The sequence below is a fragment of the Carex rostrata genome, chromosome 1 (assembly GCF_964058835.1).
Source record: "Carex rostrata chromosome 1, lpCarRost1.2, whole genome shotgun sequence".
In the NCBI taxonomy this organism is placed as follows: Eukaryota; Viridiplantae; Streptophyta; class Magnoliopsida; order Poales; family Cyperaceae; genus Carex; species Carex rostrata.
This window is the reverse complement of record NC_135918.1, coordinates 12,717,833-12,740,903: the sequence shown is the minus strand read 5'-3', so window position 1 is coordinate 12,740,903 and position 23,071 is coordinate 12,717,833. Positions and strand designations below refer to the sequence as shown.

Below are 23,071 nucleotides of genomic sequence, written 5' to 3'. Positions count from 1 at the left end.
CAATCACAATTGTCTGCTCCATTCAAGACGAGATACTCTGTCATATTTTTCGGATAGCCAGAGAAAAGGAAGAGATGATTGCAAGTTTTTGGAAGGACTCGAGAGCCAACAACTCAAGTCAAGACCAGGAGCTTATCAACCTAGAGTCTTGGAAGCTGTTTGATTGATAGCATACGGAGGCTTTTGAAGATGGAAAGTAAGTTCCGCTGTGCATTAAGTTTAATTTATTACATAGGAGTAGATCTTGGTTAGGGTTTAAAGTAATTAGGAAAACCCACAAAGTAAATGCAACATGAAGCACTATATATAGGGCTGTCAAAAAAGCTCGCGGCTCGTGGCTCGCCTCTAGCTTGCTCGGTAGTGGACCAAGCTATTAACGAGCCAGCTCGGTTTAGGCTCGGGCCAAAATAAACGAGCTGAGTCAGGGGTCAGCTCGGCTCGTTAAGCTACAGTGGATTTAGGGTTTAGTCCCGTATAATTTTAAGTCCAGTCTCATTTTCAAAGGCGCAATTATGCAAAATTGATGTATTTTCGATTTGGGAAGAAATGATATGAGCTTTAGTTGCTTGAAGATGTGCCTGCTGGACAATTTCTTAAATTTTTTGAATGAGATTTCTTATTTTTTATTTTTAAATTTGTATAATAGCAGCCTAATAAAGTCCAGCTCGTCAGCTCGCGAGCTAGCTCGGGCTAACTTGTCACAAGCTGAGCCAAGAGTTATTTTGGCTCGGGTGACCTAGGTCCAGCTCGCTCGGTCGAGGCTCAGACCAAAATAAACGAGCCGAGCTAAGGCCCAGCTCGTTTACAGCCCTTCTATATATTTTGGGTGCGAGATTTGCTCCAATATCTAACGGATGGTCAGCTCTTGTGTTTCTAGTACTAAATCGTCTGATCCATCTATAACGGCCATGAGTTTCATCAGCTATAACCCTAACTGTAGAGTATCCGGGAAGCATGTTTTTCCCGTGGTTTCGCGTTTTGCCCTTGTACTTTATTGTAATTGAGAAAATGTTCTTGCTCTGATGTAATTGAATGTTTAGACGTATATATTCCTTTGTTATAAATATTGCTGCCGTAATGCTCTTTCAATTTCCGTTCATCAGAACTAATATTAAATACATTATACACTCATTTCGATTTTTTTTTAATTAAACTTCTTATATCAACAAATAATTCTGAACATATGGTGAATCGGACCTTTACATTGTGATTTTGAGGCATCAATATAATTAAAGCACTGAGAATATGATTGGTGAATCAGACCTTTACATTTATAATTTGTCAATGCCGTGTTTGCATCAGATTAAAATCTCTTATAGTTAGATTCCTATTACTTGAAATTACTTAACAGCTCTTGAAATTATGTCGATCTCTCCAATTCTTTTACTGACAATCAGAATAAATATTGTTCTATAAAGACAATCCCGATTTGATTTTCTCTAAAGCAATTTGCACAAATCAGAATTTGATACGACATGCATGCAATTGCCTCTTATCACATTTGATCTCGTTACTAGTACAAATTATTTTTGAAAAAAAAAAATTTATCACATTTCAGAACATTTCTTAAAGTTCAGCTATCCCTTTAAACTTTTTATTAGACAGCTACAATAAGATAAAATTTTCAGACTAGACACGTCGCATATAAATCTAGTTCTGTAGATATGAATCAGCGTGTCGGATGAGTGCGTATCCTCTGAGATATCTCATATTTTTCGTGACCGACGTGTCCGGTGCCTATTCAGTGTAGCGCAGGGGGCCAGTACTGTTTGAACTTTGTGATTCGTGCAAAACGTATTTTAATGGTTGTGATTTCCCAAAAAGTCACGCAAAATATGAGATATCTAAGAGGATTACGAATTCGAGTCGGATCGCACTCTCCCAGGACGGAAATAAATCTGCTACGATCCTAAGAGGATTGTAGGGTCCTACAATTCTAAATCCAACGTTTCATTTGTTTTGAGATTCGTGTATAAAAACAACTTCTTAGAGATTCGCACAACTCAAAAAAAATGAAAGGTTGGATTTAGAATCGTAGACCCTACAATCTCTTGGGATCGTAGCAGATTTATTTCTCTCCCAGGACAAGTGTAGTTCTCCAAAAAAGAAAAAGCGAGTCGGATCGCTTCTTCTCCTGGTCAGGCCAAAAGGATGACTGTCCGATTGGAACTCTCCTGGGACCATAGTGGATCTCAGCCGCACGGGCCCGTTATCCTTCCACCGTTGAGAGCGGGAGGTGTTCGCTGCTCTGTGAAACCAGCCTCACGCATTCCCCTCCTCTCTACGATCCAGTCAACCCAGGCCTTCGCCTGAGCCGCTTAGATCAACTGCCCAACTTGGAACGGGCGGGCCGACTAAGAGCGGGATGAGATCCGGTCCCAAGGAATCGGACCAATCGTTCAAATCACCCAATGCCTCCGCTTGGATTACAAGCCCACGCTACTGAGCTCGGCGATAAATGTCCTACGCGAAGGCTATATACATGCGGTATTTGTTTCCTTATTTTCCATAGTGGGACTAAGAAATCTCAAACCGGAACAAATCTCATACCTGTAGATTAGATGTGGGATTGCTTCATGCAACCTTTCATATAGCATTTAAATGAGTTCGATTTTTGATTTGATGAATCTTGAATGGATCATGTTTAGCTCTCTTATCATGCGGTTCTGTGCACTAAGGCAGATTGCCGATTGGTGTCGCAACTTAGGTGTTGGGCTGAAATGTCTCTCATGGATTGTTCTTTTGGCTTTAACATTTACATAACAGAGTGGCACAGCCAAAAAGCATGGATATTTGCCGGTGCTTGTCATTGGGATTGGGGACTTGTTTTGTCTACTGTTAATGTGTACTTGTAGTTGGAGGGGATGTTGTAGAAGCCCTGTTGCACGTCAAGCTTTGGTATTTTACAAGACGGGGACTGTTACTTGGGGGCTCGATCTAACTAAACTGAACCGGGACCATATGATTACTAGAGTTGTAAATGTTCTGATCAGGAGACGTTATTGTCAGTCAAATTGATACACAAGATATTTCTGTTGGAAAGAGAAGAATTGTAGTGCGTGCTGTGCTTCATCTCAAAGCTCGGTAAGTGTGTCTGCATGTAAGCTTTATTAATATCATGTTTGCATTTCGGTGTCTTTAGTAACAAATGCCAGTTATTTAGTGAATTCTAATGCAGATAGGACTGTACTTGATTGTGTTTCTTTTACTTTTCCCCTTTTCATATGTAGATGGTTGAACAGATAAATTCCTTGTGGCTTGCTTACTAAAGATGACAGTGCTATCACCAAAAGAAGGCAACCTCTTATTGGCTTTATGATTTTCGTTCTATTTTGGCATGAGCGTGTGAATATGCAATCACAAAAATAAAAAAGTAGACCTGTGAATTTTGGCATGAGCGTGTGATAATCTGAATTGCACATTTGTGTTTGTGGCAATATGTTGATGTTTAAAATATTGATTAGTTTAGGGCCCATTGGCTATTTTCTACTTTTAAATAGAACATTATGGATTTGATTCTGCAACAGTGCAACCTCAATTGTGCCCGCTTCTTTTCTTAGTCAACAGGGTAAAAAGGATGACCGTTCTATTGGAGCTCTCCTAGGACCATGATGGATCACAACTGCACGGGCCCGTTATCCTTCCGCTATTGAGAGGAAGAGGTATTCGCTGCTCTGTGAAACCAGCCTCATGTGCTCCCCTCTTCTCTAAGATCCAGTCAACGCAGGCCTTTGCCTAAGCCACTTGGATCAACTGCCTAACTTGGAACGGGCGGGCCAACTTAGAGCAGGAGATCCGGTCTACGGAGGTGAACCAATCATTCAAATCATCCAATGCCTCCGCTTGGATTACAAGCCCACCTTACTGAGCTCGGCAATAGATGGCCTGTGCAGGTAAGAAAAATGCTATGCTGGTTTTATCATTTCCCGTAGTGGGACTAAAATATTTAGAACCGGTACAGAGCTTCATATCTGTTGATTAGATGTGAAATTGCCTGCAACCTTTTGATGTAGCCTTTGAAAATGAGTTTGCTTTCAGATGAATTGAGTGCACGAAGGATGCAGTGCTGATACCATCATGTTTGACTCCCTTATGATGGGGCTCTGTGCACTGGAGTATGTTGTAATTGGTATTGCAAATGAGGTGTTTTCTGAAATGCAATGTGCCCCCAGTTTGAAAAGAACTGCTCTAATCATGAACTGACACGACCCAAAAGCATGGAACTTTGCCCGGCTTTCGTATTCCTCCTAGCTGGTGCTTGTCCTTGGGGACTCCTTTTGTATACTGCTATCATGTGCATGTAATTGGAGTGGATGTTGTGGAAGCCCTGTTGCATGTCAAAGCTGTGGTATTTTGACAAGACAGGGACTGTTACTTGGGGCTTGAATAGCAATATAATTGATTTTATTATAAAAATTATCTAGGATATTATTAGGTATAGAGAGAAAATCAAGCCAATTCATTCCATGGCATCCTCACCGGTCAAGTATGTTCTTGGTCTATCTTAATTGAACCAAGACAAGATGGTTACCAGAGATGTCAATGTTCTCAGGAGAAGTTATTGTTGGTCAAATTGATGCACGACATACTTAATTATGCTGGAAATAGAAGAATAGGAGAATTGTTGTGTGTGTTTCATCTCAAAGGTAAGTAATTGTGTCTATATGTAAGCTTTATTAATTTCATGTTTGCTTTTTTGTGTCTTTAGTAGCAAGTGTCAGTTAGTAAGTGAATTCTAATAGCAAATAGGCCTGTACTTGATTGTGGTTCTTTTACTTTTTTGTTTTCAATATGTAGATGGTTGAACAGAAAATTATTGTTTCTTTTTACATCAGATTTTTTGAATATTTGGCAGCATATTTGGCCGAATAGAAAATAAGTATTCGGTCCAATATAAAGTTTTGAATATTTGACAACATATTTGGCCGAATTGAGATCAATATATGAATATTTCAGTATTTCATTTAGTATGAGATGAGGATCGATATTTTAACATTTCATCACCAGTTTAATATGTACAATCAATTATAAATACTTTCTTTGTATATAAATTAATATGAATTCTCATTTTATAATCCGCATATATAAATCCGAATAAAAATCAGTATATGCGGCCGCATACCGTATATGTGATGCGGTGGCTTTCCGAATACTGCATAAGAATTGATTTTTAAAACACTAGTTGTACCATTGTCCCTGCAACATGAACTTTGCTGGTACCAAAATTTGTAGCAAAGTAATGAAATTCAAAAAAGGGTTAATTTCTCATGTACCCTTAAAGAGTTCTTCAATTTCTTATTTACCTCTATACTCTTTGTTATATTTAATATACCATTTAACTTCTTCTTTTATTTCTTATTTGCCCATTACATAATAATTTTGAAGTTAATCATGATTAAATCTATGAATAAAATAATATAGACAAAAATACCCCTTCATAAATTCCATTTAAAAATTTGATAGAAGAGGCAGATTGAGTCACTTGAAGATAAAAGATAAAAAATTGAGTTCCTATTAACAAAAAGGGGGAATTTCATATATCTCCCTCTAAAACTTCAATATTACGTATTTCCCCCTCAAAAATTTATAATTACATATTTATCCTTCAAAATGATAGAAACTCACGTATTTATCCAAAAATAATATAACAATAAAATTTAACACTTAAAATATATTAAACAATATCAATTATTGAAATATGACCATTATACCCCCTCCATTCTTTCTCTCCTTTCTATCTGGATTCTCCTTTCTGTCTATGTTCTCTCCAAAAAAAAAAATTAGCGTCAATCGTTGCAAAAATTTACCGCTCCAAAGAAATCTTGGCGCCAAATACTCTTTGGAGTTCCGCTCGACATAAATTTCTTCTCTCCTCCTCTTCGCCTCATATCTGATCATCACCACCTCTCCTCTGATTGTTCCGCACCTCTAAGATATGGCATCGGATGAATTGCCCCTCTCTTTGTTTGCTCAGCACAGTGTCAATTCTGTGGACTTGGTTGTCAGTGATCTCTCGAGACCTAAATGGGAGAACATACCAGAGTCGATTCCGTGGACTTGGTTTTCAACTATTTTTTAAAATTCGAGTAACTTCAACGATTTCTCCAATATCAGTCAAGACTTAGTAGGTAAAGTTAGTGATTTTTTAATTTCAATTAAATATTGAAAGGTTCGTATTCTCTGATTTCAATTAAGTACTTGATAGGGTGAAATTGCATATCAAGTAAGTACTTAATCACAGTAAGCATCACAAGTCCATTGACGTGTAAGGCTTTTTTTTTTTTCCCCGTGTCAAGTACCAGACTACCAGTGCACTAGCAGTACTTACTGTTGCTCATGATATGAAATGAACAAAGAGATTATTTTTTTTTTTGGTTGTTTTCTTCAACCTGGCACGCTTATTGATAGTAATTTGTTCTGCGACAAGCAAACTTCATGATTGCAAAACCAGTAGGGTAAAATTTATATTGCAGTGCCCTTTTAATTGTGTCCAACAGAGAGGTTTGGTTTTTGAAGTTGGTGTTCAATTTTACCTTTTTCTTTCATTGGAAATATACATAAATTTCTATTTATACTCAATTTTGCAGAGATTAGTTCTCAAGCTATAAAAATACAAAAAAGGAGGATTTTTTTTTTAATATAAACTAACTGATATTCAACCAGTGCCTAGCCCGAACGGGTCCGTTACCTGCACATTCAAGCCGATACAATGCCAGATCATTGTGCAATTTAGTTAAGCAACAACTATAACATGTTTCAAAAAAAAAAAGAAGGCAATATGACCATTGTGTGTAAGTATAAATTTAATGACAATTGTCCAGGGTATGAGGAAAGAAGTCACAAGCACATAGGAGTAAGAAGTCAAAGCCGTGGGATACCATGAGTTGATACATTTAATTTTTTAATAGTTGTGATGTCTACTAATTTTTGGTTGTGATTATGATTGCCCATGCTTGCATTTTGTATGTTTAAAACTTATTGCTACTGCATGGTGTTTTTGGAACATAGAAGTAGACATTTTAAGGTTGTTTTACTTTTTACTACTTTGAAATAGCTTATGGTGATTGGTTGGTTACATGAAAAGTTATATGAAATCTATTAAAATATAGTTTATATGAAATTGCTTGTTTCGACTTATATATGTTGAATAGAAATTATTGTGTTGTATATTGTTTACTGGTACGATTTGAATGGTTTGGAAGATGTCTTCACTAATACGGTTTGTAGATTAATTCACTGGTACAGTTTGAAAGATGCCTTTACATGGTGTAATATGTATAGTTTGTCAATTTGATCTTCAGTTTGAAAGATGCTTTATTTGTAAGCTTGTCAATTTGATCATCAGTTTGGAAGATGATTTATTATTAAGCTTGATGATTTAATGGTGTAATACGTACAAAATTATTTGTCCACTGTATTGCATATTGGGGTAAAACTAGTACGGGTGGTACAAGGGTTTCACATTTTCCATTATAAGTGCTATCTTATTTAATCAAATATTTATGATTAATTGATGACGTAATTTTTCAAGTTCACTATTAATTACTGATTTTACTGGAAAAAACGAAAACAATGGAGTGAAGAGAGAAAGAGAGAGAGGAGATAAAGAATGGTGTTTATTTTGGCAATTTATTTTGGCGCTAATTCATTTGAAGCGAAGAGAGAGAGAGAGAAAGGAGATAATTCATTTGAATCGAACAGAAAGAGAGAGAGGAGAGAAAGAATGGAGGGGCATAATGGTCATATTTTAATAATTGATATTGTTTAATATATTTTAAGTGTTCAATTTTATTGTTATATTATTTTTGGATAAATATGTGTGTTTATATAATTTTAAAGGGTTAATACGTAATTATGAACTTTTGAGGGGGAATACGTAATATTGAAGTTTTAGAGGGGGATACATGAAATTCCCCCTGACAAAAATACTTTTTGAAAGTAAGGAGCTGCGAAACATAGCAGATTGAGTTGCTTGAAACTTTTAGTTCTAGATCATTCGCTCTCCTCTCAAAAAATCTGATAACACCTACTGATTTTTCTGCTGCTGCTTTTTACTGATTTTTCTTTTCTGTTTTTTTTTCTTGTTCGCTGGCTTTTTTTTTTTTTTTTGCTGGTAATTTTTTGATTTCCTTTGTTTCTGATTTAAATTTCTCTCCTTTTAAACTCAAATGTCTTGATCAATTTTAACTTTTTTTTTAATTGCCTCCATCAATCAAAATCGACAAACAAAGCTCAAAACTTCAAATTATAAAAAGACCCAGAATCAATCACAAGAAATAAAAATTATAAAAAATGGCCAAGAAAATTCATCATTGCTGTCTGAGGGATCGTACTCCATGCAACAAAAACTCCCTCAGAGGTTCACTTCTGTCCCACAATTTTCACTGAATTTTAAGAAAACACACTCCTCACCAAGCAAGAACAATTGTGATTCCTTTCAAATTGGAAACTGCTCGCTCAAAAAGGATGAAAGACCCACTTCGCCAAACAAGAACAAGTGCGATTTTCCATTCTTCTTCTCTCCTGGCTTGGCCGATGTTGAGTCAATAATTTGGTACCTTGCTTTGAAGTAGACAAATAGAGGCTCCAAGAAATTAATCAAAGAGAGCTTCAGCCTTATCAGGGACTTCACACGATGTGCCCCTTCAAGTGCACATCATTCATCTTCTCTAAATCAGAGATACATTACTTGAGAAGTTGAGAGCATTGGATAGCGTTGCCCAACAATTTAGTCATCTTATTTCTATGTTGCGGTAGCGCATATTGAGTTTGTCAAAGGGATCAAGATAAGAGAGAAGGGTATGATAGGAAAATTAAATTTCAGACAATACTTGAATATGAATTTTTAGTTGTATGGGTAAATAAGAAAAGATAGAGAGAGTTAAGGGATATATTGAATATAATAAAGAGTATAAGGGTAAATAAGAAATTAAGAATGTCTTTTGAGGATACATAGAAAATTAATCCTAAAAAAAATTAACTTATCTGGTCATGACAATTGAATAGGAGTATTTTCTTTTTTTATTTTCCTTTTCCAGCTATAGCGAACGTTTTATTTTGCTAACTTGCTTGTCAATTGATTTAGCTGGAAAGGCATTTAAAAAAATAATTAATGTGTTTTAATATATAATTTACAATTGCACATCTTTAAAATGATGTTATTCTAAGCGCTTTGAAAATATAATTTTTTTTAATTGCCAATCAAGCGCTTTAGATGTTAAATTTTACCGGACCACAACTTATAGTGATATGGTAGAATAAATATTTGGTCATCCAGCTAGTGATCTGAATATTTAACAATGTTTGTTCCTACTAATTTTTTTTTTATTATCTTCTTTTAATTAAATGATTGAAAGTCTTTTTTACAAAAATAATGTGAAATTAAAAATCCGATTACACACTGTTTTTAATTAAAAACATGGGAGCAATTTAAAAGCATCACTGTTGCGAAAAACAATTTACAGCACAACTGTTCCAATTTGAAGATGGTTTTTTTTACTTCTAATTAAAAAAAATAAAACATGTTCTGATATTGAAGGTGGTTTTTTTACTTCTAATCACGTTCAGATACTCAAAATTTAAATTAAGAAATGGCAGGGGCCGCGCGAACGCGTACCCCCTCAGAAACAAATTACGACGTCCACTCTGCCACTTGGACAGATGGTAAGCCAGGGCTCCCACCAAGTGCAATGTGGGCCCCTAGCCTAGGCCATGAGCCTTTTTGATCGCTCATTGACCCCGTCCAGGTAAGTACTTAAAGCGTTGCACCCCCAGCTCCTTTTATAGATCAATCGAGTATCCAGCTCTTTTCTTCCTTGCATGTGGGACTAAATAATCTGAAAGATTAGAAACCGGAATAAGCGTCTCTACTTGAACTTTTGAGTAGCCTGGGGAGTGGGGACCATTCTGGACTTTTAATATTTTTAGGTTTGTTTATATCATTGGGCCTGGGCCTGATTTCTTAGAAGGAAGTCCATAATAAGTCGTCATTAAATTTCAAATAATATTTTCTGCTAATTGTTTAAGAAAATATATAATCTGAGCCCGGGATTGATCCCGACATTTCCCGATTTTTTTAAAAATACCAAAAAAAAAAAAAAAATTATTAATAATAACCAGTTTTTTGAAAAAATTTTAAAAATGCCCAAACCGTCTCAAAATTCGGCGGTCCTGAACTTTTATTCCGAACTACGGTCAGTCCATTTTTGTTTTTGTTCCAAATCGTCGAATTTATGGGTGGTCCGAGAAATTTTTTTTTTTTTTTTTTTTGGCATTTTTTTACAATTTTTTTCATTTTTTTGCAAATCAAATTTGCAACTCTGGTTAATATAGCAAAACATCTTCAAAAATCATGAAAGTTGACCGACATGCAGTCTTGACATCGTAGAACAGGACTGTGAAGTTTCATAGAAAATCTCCGAACAGGTCGTGAGATATCAGCTCTCAAAAATTGCCCGAACTGCTGAATATTTCATTATGAGCCCAACTTTGCACATCTGCTTAACATAGAAAAACATCTTCAAAATTCATGAAAATTGACCGACATGCAGTCTTGAAATCGTAGAAGAGGACTGTGAAATTTCATACAAAATCTCCAAACAGATCGCGAGATATCGGCTCTCAAAAATTGCCCGAACTGCTGAATATTTCATTATGAGCCCAACTTTGCACATCTGCTTAACATAGAAAAACATCTTCAAAATTCGTGAAAATTGATCGACATGCAGTCTTGACATCGTAGAAGAGGACTGTGAAGTTTCATACAAAATCTCCAAACAGATCGCGAGATATCGGCTCTCAAAAATTGCTCGAACTGCTGAATATTTCATTATGAGCCCAACTTTGCACATCTGCTTAACATAGCAAAACACCTTCAAAAATCGTGAAAATTGACCGACATACAGTCTTGACATCATAGAACAGGACTGTGAAGTTTTATACAAAATCTCAGAACAGGTCGTGAGATATCGGCTCTCAATAATTGCCCGAACTGCTGAATATTTCATTATGATCCCAAATTTGGGATCAGAATGAAATATTCAGGTTGAAACTTGGGATCAGAATGAAATATTGAGAGCCAATATCTCACGAATTGAGAGCCGATATTGAGAGCCCAAATTTTAACCAGATGTGGAAATTTGGGATCAGAATGAAATATTCAGCAGTTCGGGCAATTATTGAGAGCAGATATCTCACGACCTGTTACGAGATTTTGTATGAAACTTCACAGTTCTATTCTACGATGTCAAAACTGCATGTCGGTCAATTTTTCACGATTTTTGAAGGTCTTTTGCTATGTTAAGCAGATACCCAAATTTGGGATCAGAATGAAATATTTAGCAGTTCGGGCAATTATTGAGAGCCGATATCTCACGACCTGTTCTGAGATTTTGTATAAAACTTCACAGTCCTGTTCTATGATGTCAAGACTGTATGTCGGTCAATTTTCACGATTTTTGAAGGTGTTTTGCTATGTTAAGCAAATGTGCAAAGTTGGGCTCATAATGAAATATTCAGCAGTTCGAGCAATTTTTGAGAGCCGATATCTCGCGATCTGTTTGGAGATTTTGTATGAAACTTCACAGTCCTCTTCTACGATGTCAAGACTGCATGTCGGTCAATTTTCACGAATTTTGAAGATGTTTTTCTATGTTAAGCAGATGTGCAAAGTTGGGCTCATAATGAAATATTCAGCAGTTCGGGCAATTTTTGAGAGCTGATATCTCACGACCTGTTCGGAGATTTTCTATGAAACTTCACAGTCCTGTTCTACGATGTCAAGACTGCATGTCGGTCAATTTTCACGATTTTTGAAGATGTTTTGCTATGTTAACCAGAGTTGCAAATTTGATTTGCAAAAAAATGAAAAAAAATGTAAAAATATGCATAAAAAAAAAAAAAAAAATTCTCGGACCGCCCATAAATTCGGCGGTTTGGAACAAAAAAAAAAAAAAAAATCGGACTGACCGCGGTTCGGAATAAAAGTTCAGGACCGCCGAATTTTGAGGCGGTTTGGGCATTTTTAAATTTTTTTCAAAAAACTGATTATTATTAATAATTTATTTATTTTTTTGGGTATTTTTAAAAAAATCGGCGACATTTCTACTGATGGTACAACTCTTTTTATTTTCCTTTCTTTTTTTATATTATAATTTCTATGAATAAAATATTCTCCATAATACATTGGACCAAATACAATGCATAGTAATATTTTGTGAGATGGTAAGTGCATCCTAAAATGCTATTTAAACTCGTGAAATTCAGAGAAATTTAGGTGGAAAAAAAAATACATAAGTTTTACATTCAATTGCGCCAAAGTCTTCGTCTTCTCTCTGGGCGGTGATAACAAAGGTTTGATTATTTTCAAAATTTCAATTAGTTTGTATAGAAATCCTTCTCGTTTGGTTTATACAAGTAATTTATCAAATTGTAAATTTTGCTGAGAATTAAGGCAGACTTGACACCTTGTTACTGATTTTATAATTGTTTGGAATATTTTTTGTGAGGATAATTTTCTTCTAAAATATTTGATAATTAAAAAACATTTGGTTCATCGCGGAATCGATGTTTGCACTTTAATTGCCTTCAATTATTACTGTTAATATATATTCGTGATCATATAGTAGTTTCATTCATTCATTAAGATGGCCCCGTTTTTTTTTTGAAGTTTATTGACTTATCCTCACCATAATCTTCCTTTAATTGGTACTTCAACTATTCTTATAAAATCTTAGTTTTGAAATTTTAAATAACAGGAATTTTGTTCCTCTTTTTCCATTTTAGATTTGTTTTTAAAATGACATATGAACTTAGATGACATCTTCAAGAGCAATGAGGGAAAATTTTTATGACATCTTAATTCAGCATGGATGGTCTAGAAATTGTGTCGTCACAACTGGCGTTTTGTTTTCCCTTGCTCTGTTCTTGGTGATAGAAGGAGAGATATAGAAAGTCGGTGTGCACGAGAGAGACAAGCCGCCATCACCAGTGTTTTAAAAATCGGTCTATTCGGCCGAATATTCGTATTTGGTTGGATCCGAATACAAAATGAGTATTCGGTCCAATATACGGTTTTGAATATTTGACTGCATATTAGGCCGCATATTAGGCCGAATTGAGATTAATATATGAATATTTCAGTATTTCATTTAGTATGAAATGAGGATCGATATTTTAACATTTAATCACCAGTTTAACATGTACAGTCAATTATAAATACTTTTTTGTATACAAATTAATATGAATTCTTATTTTAAAATCCGCATATATATATAGGAATATGCTAGCATGCTATGCATAGCATAGAACCCCTCCATGCAACGGCTTGGATTTCGAGTTTTCAAAATCCTAATGGTCGATCCGAACCGTTCATCTTGTTCTCCATATTAATATGTGTTTGGAGACCAAATTTTATATTTTTTGGAATTTTTTTACTATTTCTTTAGATTTATTGAAAATCGCTGTTTTCAGCAAATCTGGACCATAAAAAAACAGTAATTTTCAATAAATCTAAAGAAATAGTAAAAAAATTCCAAAAAATGTAAAATTTGGTCTCCAAACACATATTAATATGGAGAACAAGATGAACGGTTCGGATCGACCGTTAGGATTTTGGAAACTCGAAATCCGAGCCGTTGCTATGCATAGCATGCTAGCATATTCCTATATATATATATCTGAATAAAAATCTGTATATGTGGTATGCAGTGGCTTTTCGAATACCGCATAAGAATCGATTTTTAAAACACTGGCCGTCACAAAGGTTTTCAGAGAAACAGAAGGGATTATTGATAGGTGTTCTTTATAAAGTTTAGTATTTTAGGATTAGAGTTTGTGGGGGAGGAATGTTATCTTTTTCAACCATGACTGCTTCCCTCGATGGTGGAGTCTAGGGTTTTGGTTATGGCTTGAGAAAATAAAGAAAGAGAAAAACCAAGATAAATTGAGGAGAGCGGAATAAATTTTGCTAACAATAGCGTCAATTTTTGTGGGAAATTAGCGGGAGCGAGGGAAACCATTTTTTTAAAATTGAAAGAAAAACCAAAATCGAAAACAAGAATAAAGGAGGAAGTGAATCTCATTGTCAATTCGGCATTCTTAGGACTCGGCGCACAAATTTTTGTTTAGATCCGAACCGTCTGATTGGAATCCGCACGAAAATTAAAGGGATCCATGCATTGTGCGTTGGGTCGGATTGGCCCGGATCATGATCGCACGGTCTGTATATAAATAGAAATATCATGTTATCATGTTATCTCAGGGAAATGAGGCGCGAAACCCGTTAGCATTTTTAAAAAACCTAAAATCTAAATTTTTCTTTCCTAAATATTAAATAGTAATTAAAAAAATGACATAAGAGAAATCAAACTTTGAATGTCGATTTTTTTAATATCTATTAAAAAAATAAAAAATTACACAAATATCCATTTTTTTTGGGTATTTCTAAAACTATCGAAAACCGCTTGAAATTCAATTCTTTCTCTGACCACCCAGAGTTTGGGCGGTTGAAGGTATTTTTTTTTCTCTTTTTTTACAAACATATAAAACCATTTTCTCTCTTCACTCAGTAACAATACCGTCAAATCAAAAAAAAAAAAAAAAAAAAAATAGAAAGAGGAGAGGGATTTGAGACGATTTATGAAGCTAAAAATGAATAGTAACAACTGAGGTAGATCGTCTAATTGTGACGGAGAGTGAAGAGAGTCAAATTACTTTTTTTGCCTCTGCTTTTGGATAAGAATTTGACTTAATTAAAAAAAAAAAATCAAAATCACAAAACTTGATATGCATTTAGACTTGTCGATTCTCTACAATTTCATATCAAGAACCAAATTGATCGTTTATTAAAAAATTCAGAATTAATTTTTTGAAGATAAAATAGTAAATTTGTAACACTTGCATTTCAATTTTTTTTTAAGAGATGAAAGAGAGAAAATATGTCAAATATATATTGCAATATACAATTTTGCTGTCAGAATTTGTGTTGTTGATGATTAGAGCATCTCCATTGGTGCAATTGAAATGCAATTGCAAATAAAAAATAACTGTCAAATGAAATTATCTTCAAACTTAATTTCAAATTCTCTACATTCATGCAATTACATTTCAATTGCATTTATGTCACGTCAGCGAAATTTTTATCAATTTTTTTCCGTTGACTGATGAGATATAAATTCAAAATACGTTAAACTCCTCTGTTCCTCCTCTCTACGATACCCTCTCTCTCTCTCTCTCTCTCTCTCTCTCTCTCTCTCTCTCTCTCTCTCTCTCTCTCTTAACCCCATCTCCACGATACCCTCCCTCCCTCTCTCTCTTTTTGAAAAATTGGCAGAAGCTGCCAATGCATATATTAGAAAAAATTATCCAAATTACAACAACGAACAGCTTCAAGCAAAAACATCTAAACAGAAAGCCAAGAAAAAATCCCCCTTTACCAGTATGCATACCAGTAAGATTAAATTCCTTTAGCCCTATTTTGCAAACCTCCCCATGCATAAATACATAGCTGTTGGGTAACTAAACACATCAAATTCATATACACTAACGACACAACAAAATTCTGAAAAATTAAAATGAAAAATTAAAATGTAATTTAAGCGAAAACACCCGTCTCCCACAGACCTATTAACATACCCATTAGTCAATCCGGGTCTGCCAGTAAGTTGGTACCCATCATTCTATGCTTTCCCAAGTTACAATACTTCAGCCATAATCTCCCATCCTGTATAATGCGGTCTGTCAGAAGTCTCGTTGTAGTCATTTTCCCAGAGAAGATTTTTTCGTTTCTTCTTTTCCACATGTGCCAACAAGCACACATGAAGAGTGACCGCCACTGCTTGTATGCTTGCTTTCCGCTTCTTTTTGCCTGTGACATGGATTTACTCCAAATTTCATCAAGTGACTGAGCAGTATGCATCAGTCGGAAACCAACCGTTGCTGAAACTTCACACCATACTTGGACAGCTACTGGACATAGGAATATCAGGTGCAGTGCCGATTCAGACGGACCGATCTCAGGCAGCTCTGCAGTTTGTACCATAAAATAATTCATCAAAATTTACAGACTAAAAATTGCTTTGAAGAATGGTATCTGCCAGGTACAGTATAGGCCTGATACCAGGTAAATCTAGAAATTCAGTACTTGGATTCTAATGTTAAACTACTCATTTGGATAGTATTACAATACCCACAAATTGAGCCAATACTATACTGGTAAAGGGCACACTAATATTATATTGTAATCAGGAGACTAGTTATATGTACACACGTCATAATTAAATTTATCCAAAATCCCAGATGTTTTGCATATTCAGAGTTCCAAGCAAAAAGAAAAGAATTAAACATGGCCCAAATCTTATTTAATAATAAAACTATAGTTTACGAGTCACTAAATGACCTTGGGTTTGGAAGTGCAAAATTCTGTAAAAAGAAGAAAAAAGGAAGGGTAAACTGGATATATAATCGGTGCTTGGGTTTACATATCTAATCATACCAAGAGCAAATACACAATATGAAAAAGCATGTTTAGTAGCTCATCTGTTGTTCATATGCTAATTCTGCAATTAAATCACATTCCATAAATTTTTTTGACTAGCTTTTGGGGCAATAATTTTCTAGGTTTTCTTAGTACATTTAGTTTCTAAACTTGATAAAATAACATACCCAAGGTGATAGTAAGGCAAGCTACCTTTGATCAGCTTCACCAGGCACTGACCCGATTAAGCTACCTTTGCGCATATACCTGATCCTATCACCTGATAAAAATAACAAGTCCATGTTTAAAATTGGCTGCCTGAAGATTTAACCACAGATTGGCATGAAAGAGAACAAAGAAAGATACCTTTCTTGAGAGACTTTTTTGAGTCAGACTATGTCAGATGCCGAGGTGCTCTCATCTTCAACATATACCTCAAAGAAGGTACTCAAGCAAGAAGAGTAAGATAGAGACTGGGTTATTCAGAGAAAACCTTACTCGCCAGAATCACATAATCAAAAACCATAACCGATTAAGCTACAAGACCAATGGAAAGGCGTATTAATTGTACTTGTTTTTCAAGAGCAAATCACAACCATGATATACAAAAAGAAAGGTAAAGCGGCATCTTATTTTCTGTCAAAGTAACTAGTATATCTCAAAGTAGATCAAGGCTACTGCTAAAAGGGCCTTTAAATGAGGAGATATGTACCAGTAGACAAGGGAGAATGTGTACCAACTGGTACTAAAGGGAGAATGTGTACCGGTAGATGCATAGTTATGAAAGGATACCACAAAACTAACAAACATAGAACAAAAGAATATCTATTCAGCAAAATTTGAGAGGGAGAGTTAACTAATTATGCGTCTGAAACAAAATTAATTATAACAATCCAAAATTGAAACAAAGATACGATTAAAGAGAAAATATGCACGTACTAGCTCTTTCAGCTGACAGGGTTCGTAGTTCATCTCTCTCTCTCTCTCTCTCTCTCGGTCTCGCGCTTGCTCGTTCCTGTTATTTCTGGAGTGAATAATTTTGCAGGGTTCGTTTACAAGTTATGTCCGAACTTGGATGCGAACTGAGAAATTAGAAGAGCATAAATCTGAAGTGAAAAATCAGACGCGGGGAACGGGGAACGAGGAAGAGCGAGGGCGGTGGCGATGCGGAGGAGGGGAACGGGGAAGGGAAGACCGGAGGTGGTGGCGACGGAGGTCAGATCTGCGGAGGCATGAGCAGGAAGGGGGAGAGGAAATTCTTGGAGGTGTGTGCCTGTGAATTTTAGCTGAGACAGGAAGAGGGGAAATGAAAGATAGACTGGATGGAGCGACGAGGTGGAATTCAGCAAAATTCAGCGAAATGAAAGGCTTTTGCAAGCTTTCAAATTATGCAAGCTTGCAAAATTGGATGTTCCTCTCCATCGGTGAAAGCAGGTTTTGCAATTGTGACGTCGGAGCCACGTCGGATTTGCAAGCGTATTTGCAAGCCGATGGAGATGCTCTTAGAACGGAGATCAAATTTGAAATTCTTTTACTATTTTTAACACACACACATATATATTTTGCAAAAGAGAATGTATCCACCTGTTTTATTAAGAAACTATATATAGTGCTCATACAAACAATTCATAGCTAATCAAAATAAGAACTAACTACCCTAGTAGAATTTTGATTATTTGCATAGGTAACTAAATGCAATTGCATCTTTAAGTGAATTCCATACAATTAATATTTTCTACATGAGTGCGCAAACTAAATTGCATGGGCTAAAAATTTCGGCTCATGCAATTAATAATCTCATACAATTGATGTAAAGTATCTATTAATGGTCTATCTTTATTGTTGCCATTTTGTATGAGGTTATTTATTCATGCTAGTTTTTCAATAGGCCTCTTCTTCAGTGGCGTCAGATATGGGCTCTTAATATAACAAACTCGGGTTTGACAAAAATATCTGCGAAAATACTAACGTTGTTTAGTATTTTTAACCACAAAATAGATTCTCGTTGTACATATCTAATTTTTTTTTTCAAAATATATAAAACTAGCTAATTATGCAAGTAACTAACATATTAATCAAATATAGCGATTCAAAATTTGCAATTTCAAATAGTTTAAACCACAAGCTATGTATTTTTAATAATTTACATATGGTGTGTACTACAATTAATTGAATTTGAGAATATTCAATATCAATTTAGGTCAATGAAGCGGATATGTTATTTTTTCAAATGTCTCAAAAACTGCTAAATGATATTAAAATTGTGACAAAATTTAATAAACAATCTAAGTATAATATCGATAAAATATCTATTGTTTTAGTTATTTCGACTAATTATTTTATTAATTGTTACCATTGTTTATATAATAGAAGAGAACTGGCCACTTAACAATCTTCACAATTATTTTTCAAATCAATTAGAATAAGATTGAAAATGAAATAAATTCATAATTATATAATTGGATATATAGATAATGTAATAATCAAATTCTATATCGAAAGGGAAACAAACGTTGTACTATTCATGTGCCAAATTTGTTTACGTAATGTAATATTTTTCGCTCAAATTATCAATTTATCACATTCGTTTTTAACTATGTTGTGATATTACTTCAACAAAAAAGGGTCTTTTACCACCAACAATTATTTGTATATAATTTTTCTAGTGAGCATGGTGACCATAAGCTCGAATTGTTGATTTGTCTCCAACTGGACTCCACGCGCGACTTTGTCTTTCTCTCCAGTTCTACCATCGCGGGACCCATCTTCAGCGAGTTGTCTTCCAAACGGTCGCGGCCATTGGTCTCTGACCCCACTGTCAGCGTCCGAGATATTAAATTAAACTCTTTTTTTTTTTTTGAAACATTGGCGGTGACTATCAAGTAAAATTTTTATTAATTAAAATATAAAATACATCCATCGTTCTACATCCAAAACATCATTCAAACTACATCAACATCTAAAAAATATTCATATCTAAACATAATATCTAACAACACAAACAATAAAAACAACAAAAACAACAAAAACAACAAAAACAACAAAAGAAATAAACTATATCCTTTAGTAGTAGACACTGATAACCTTTAGTATTGGCTGACTAGTGACTAAAGGAAATGAGATATATTTTTTTTCTTCTTCTTTTTTTCTATTTGGGTTATGGATGGAGAAGGCAGGGTGTCGCGGTGGTGTGAGTGCAAAGAGAGAGGAGAGCTGACGACTAGGGCTATTACCGCCAACTGTCCTTAGTTCTCCCAACAATGGTGAAGGAATAGAAGGTACCGATAGTGTTAATTAATGGATAGAACTTACAAAATACTCCGTTAATCTTCGTGCGGAAGCGGATCTTGCGAGCGTAGCAGTATCACTGGTTCTGCAAGGAATCACAAGCCGAAGCCGGAAGCCCTGCGTTTTCCACGACCTAAGACTTTCTTGTATTAACAGAGTACTTCTTGGTGTATTACGAAAATAGTGGTTCTGTTATTTCTGTTAAGTCAGAGAGAGAGAGAGAGAGAGAGGGATTTGGTTTATATAAAAACCAATGCACCTCTTCATTATGGATCAGCACCTTTTCATAACGGGTCAACACCTTTTCATAACGAGTCAGGTTTTGGATTCGGGTTTCCCATAACGGGCGTATTATTTAATTAATCCAATAGATAGACAAGAGAGATGACGACTAGGATTATCGTTAACTTTCTCTTCTCCTGACGGATATGTGCTGGGGTAGGGGCAGGAACGAGTAGCGCTTGCTAGCGGCTAGGTATATGCATAAGATCCCACGAGACCGATCTCGGTAAATTTCAATTCCTATAACATAAGAGGCTTCACCAAGATCCTTCATTTCAAACTTAGTTGATAGAAAACGTTTTGTCTCGTATAACATGTCTAAATCACTACTTGCCAATAAAATATCATCCACGTACAAAACGAGAAAGATAAATTTACTCCCACTAACCTTGAGGTATATGCATTGATCTATTATATTTTCTGTAAATCCAAATTCGGTTATAATCTCATCAAACTTGAGATACCACTGTCGTGAAGCTTGTTTTAATCCATATATTGAACGTTTTAACCTACATGCCATATGTTCCTTGCCTTCTTCAACAAACCCTTCAGGTTGTTTCATAAAAATTTCTTCATGCAAGTTACCATTGAGAAATGCAGTTTTCACGTCCATTTGATGTAGTTCTAAATCATAATGAGCTACAAGGGCTAAAACAATTCTTAATGAATCTTTCTTTGAGACAGGAGAAAATGTATTGTCAAAATGCACACCTTCTTGTTGTGTAAACCCTTTAGCGACTAGTCTGGCCTTAAATCTTTCAATGTTACCTTTGGAGTCAGTTTTAGTCTTATAGACCCATTTACATCCTACAGGTTTAACCCCGACAGGTAACTCAGTAAGATCCCAAACTTCATTAATTTCCATAGATTTCATCTCATCATTCATGGCTTCCAACCATTGAGATGATTTATCACTCATAATAGCTTGCTTGAATGAGATAGGATCATCTCCATTACCTATATCACAACCCTCCTCAGTAAGGTATACGATATAATCATCAGGTATGGCAGATCTTCTCTCTCTTTGTGATCTACGTAAGGGTTCTTGTGGCAGCATAGGAGCTTCATCAACAATAGGTACATCATGAACATGAGTTTCTTCATTAGCCTCTTGAACAACAATAGGTATAGAATTTGTAATTTCTCGAATTATCGGAATTGGAACATAAATCCGATTTTCTTCGAGGTTTACTGTTCTATTGGCATTACTCCCGCTGATGTTGCCATTTTCAAAAAATACAGCATGTCTCGTCTCAACTATTCTAGTGGTATGTGACGGGCAATAAAATCTGAAACCTTTGGATCTCTCTGGATAACCAATAAAATAACAACTAATGGTTCTGGAATCAAGTTTCTTAAGTTGCGGATTATAGACTTTTGCTTCAGCAGGACAGCCCCATACACGTAAGTATCCTAGTTGTGAATTTCTGCCAGTCCACAGTTCATAAGGTGTTTTTGGAACAGATTTACTAGGAACCCGATTTAGAATATGTGTGGCTGTTTTTAAAGCTTCTGTCCACAAAAAATCCGGCAATGTGGTATTGCATATCATACTTCGTACCATATCCATTAGTGTACGATTACGTCTTTCAGCAACTCCATTTTGTCGAGGATCTCCCGGCATAGAATACTGATGTACAATACCATTTTCTTGAAGAAATAAAGCGAACGGGCCTGGACTTTGACCAAGGTCGGTGTGTCTTCCATAATATTCACCGCCTCTATCTGATCGCACTATTTTAATTTTAAGGTTATGTTGATTTTCAACTTCAGCCTTAAAAATCTTGAATTTATCTAGTGCTTCAGATTTTTCATTAATCAAGTACACATAACCATAGCGAGAATAATCATCAATGAAAGTAATAAACGATTTATGCCCGTTAATACCCGGAGTAGGAAAAGGACCACAAATATCAGTATGAATAATTTCTAATAGTCCCCCACTTCGAGTGGCTCCTTTCTTATTTCCCTTGACAAATTTTCCTTTTACACATTCTACGCAGTTGTCAAAATCAGAAAAATCTAATGCAGGGAGAATTTCATTTCTAATGAGACGTTGCATTCTATCTCTTGAAATATGACCCAATCTGCGATGCCATAATTTGGAAGAATTTCCAACATCACGATTTCTCTTGACTCCACGTTTATGATTAACACTAGTAATATTCATAGATAACAGAGATTCACAAAAGGAAGAATCCAAACATAATTTATATAGATTATCACATAATAATCCAGAACCAACAAACTTAGAGTTATGATATAGTTTCAACTCATTATTTCCAAACTGAAACATAAAACCACACGCATCAAGTCTAGAAACAGAAATTAAATTCCTAATCACACTAGGAATATAAACGACATCATGCAAATCAAGAATAAAGCCACTCTTCAAAACTAAACGAAGAGTTCCAACAGCCTCGACTTCAGCCTCTAATCCGTTAGCTACTTTAAGTTTCCTTTCTCCCCTTTGAAGCATCCTCACGGAATGGAATCCCTGCAATGAGTTCGTAATGTGCACAGAGGCACCAGTGTCAACCCACCACGTATTTAAGGGAACATCAACTAAAAAGGTTTCACAAATCATGAAATTTAAATCATTACCCTTTTTAACGAGCCAATCTTTAAACTTCACACAGTCCTTCCTCATGTGTCCACGCTTCTTACAGTGATGACACTTAGGAGCATGCACGGGTTTTGTACCAGATGTACTTGCCTTGTTAATACCAGTAGCCATATTCATTTTACTTTTACCTTTACCATTTTCCTTATTTTTCGGTTTTGGACTTTGAACAGCAATGTGTGCATAGTCAGGTTTTTCAGCTTTAATCCTTTCTTCTTCTTCAACACACATGGCAATTAATTCGCTCATTTTCCACTTTTCTTTCTGCGTATTATAATTGATCTTGAAAGGACCAAATTGTGCAGGAAGAGAAGTCATAATGAAATGAACTAAAAAGCCTTCAGAAATTGCCATATCCATACCGTTCAATTTTGCGGCCATATCATTCATCTTCATGATATGTT

At 35.3% G+C, this 23,071-nt stretch overlaps 2 long non-coding RNA genes and 1 other non-coding gene across 6 annotated transcripts; 1 reads left to right on the top strand and 2 right to left on the bottom strand.

Moving 5' to 3' along the window:
- Positions 1–2,129: 2,129 nt before the first annotated feature.
- Positions 2,130–4,918, top strand: LOC144559169 (uncharacterized). 3 transcript variants are annotated; one of them, XR_013513099.1, is made up of 3 exons: positions 2,130–2,487; positions 2,767–3,084; positions 3,231–4,918. It is a non-coding gene; the product is annotated as an uncharacterized LOC144559169 (long non-coding RNA). The 3 variants fall into 3 exon arrangements; XR_013513098.1 differs by having other exon boundaries at positions 2,130–3,084; positions 3,231–3,893; positions 4,039–4,918; XR_013513097.1 differs by having other exon boundaries at positions 2,130–3,084.
- A 4,676-nt stretch (positions 4,919–9,594) lies between these two features.
- Positions 9,595–9,754, bottom strand: LOC144566712 (U1 spliceosomal RNA). The gene has a single exon (XR_013515268.1). It is a non-coding gene; the product is annotated as a U1 spliceosomal RNA (small nuclear RNA).
- A 5,570-nt stretch (positions 9,755–15,324) lies between these two features.
- On the bottom strand, positions 15,325–17,934 carry LOC144566539 (uncharacterized). Of its 2 annotated transcripts, none has more exons than XR_013515218.1 (4): positions 17,414–17,934; positions 16,841–17,011; positions 16,663–16,754; positions 15,325–16,023 (listed from the first exon to the last, which is right to left on the bottom strand). It is a non-coding gene; the product is annotated as an uncharacterized LOC144566539 (long non-coding RNA). The 2 variants fall into 2 exon arrangements; XR_013515222.1 differs by having other exon boundaries at positions 16,688–16,754.
- Between the last annotated feature and the right edge of the window lie 5,137 nt (positions 17,935–23,071).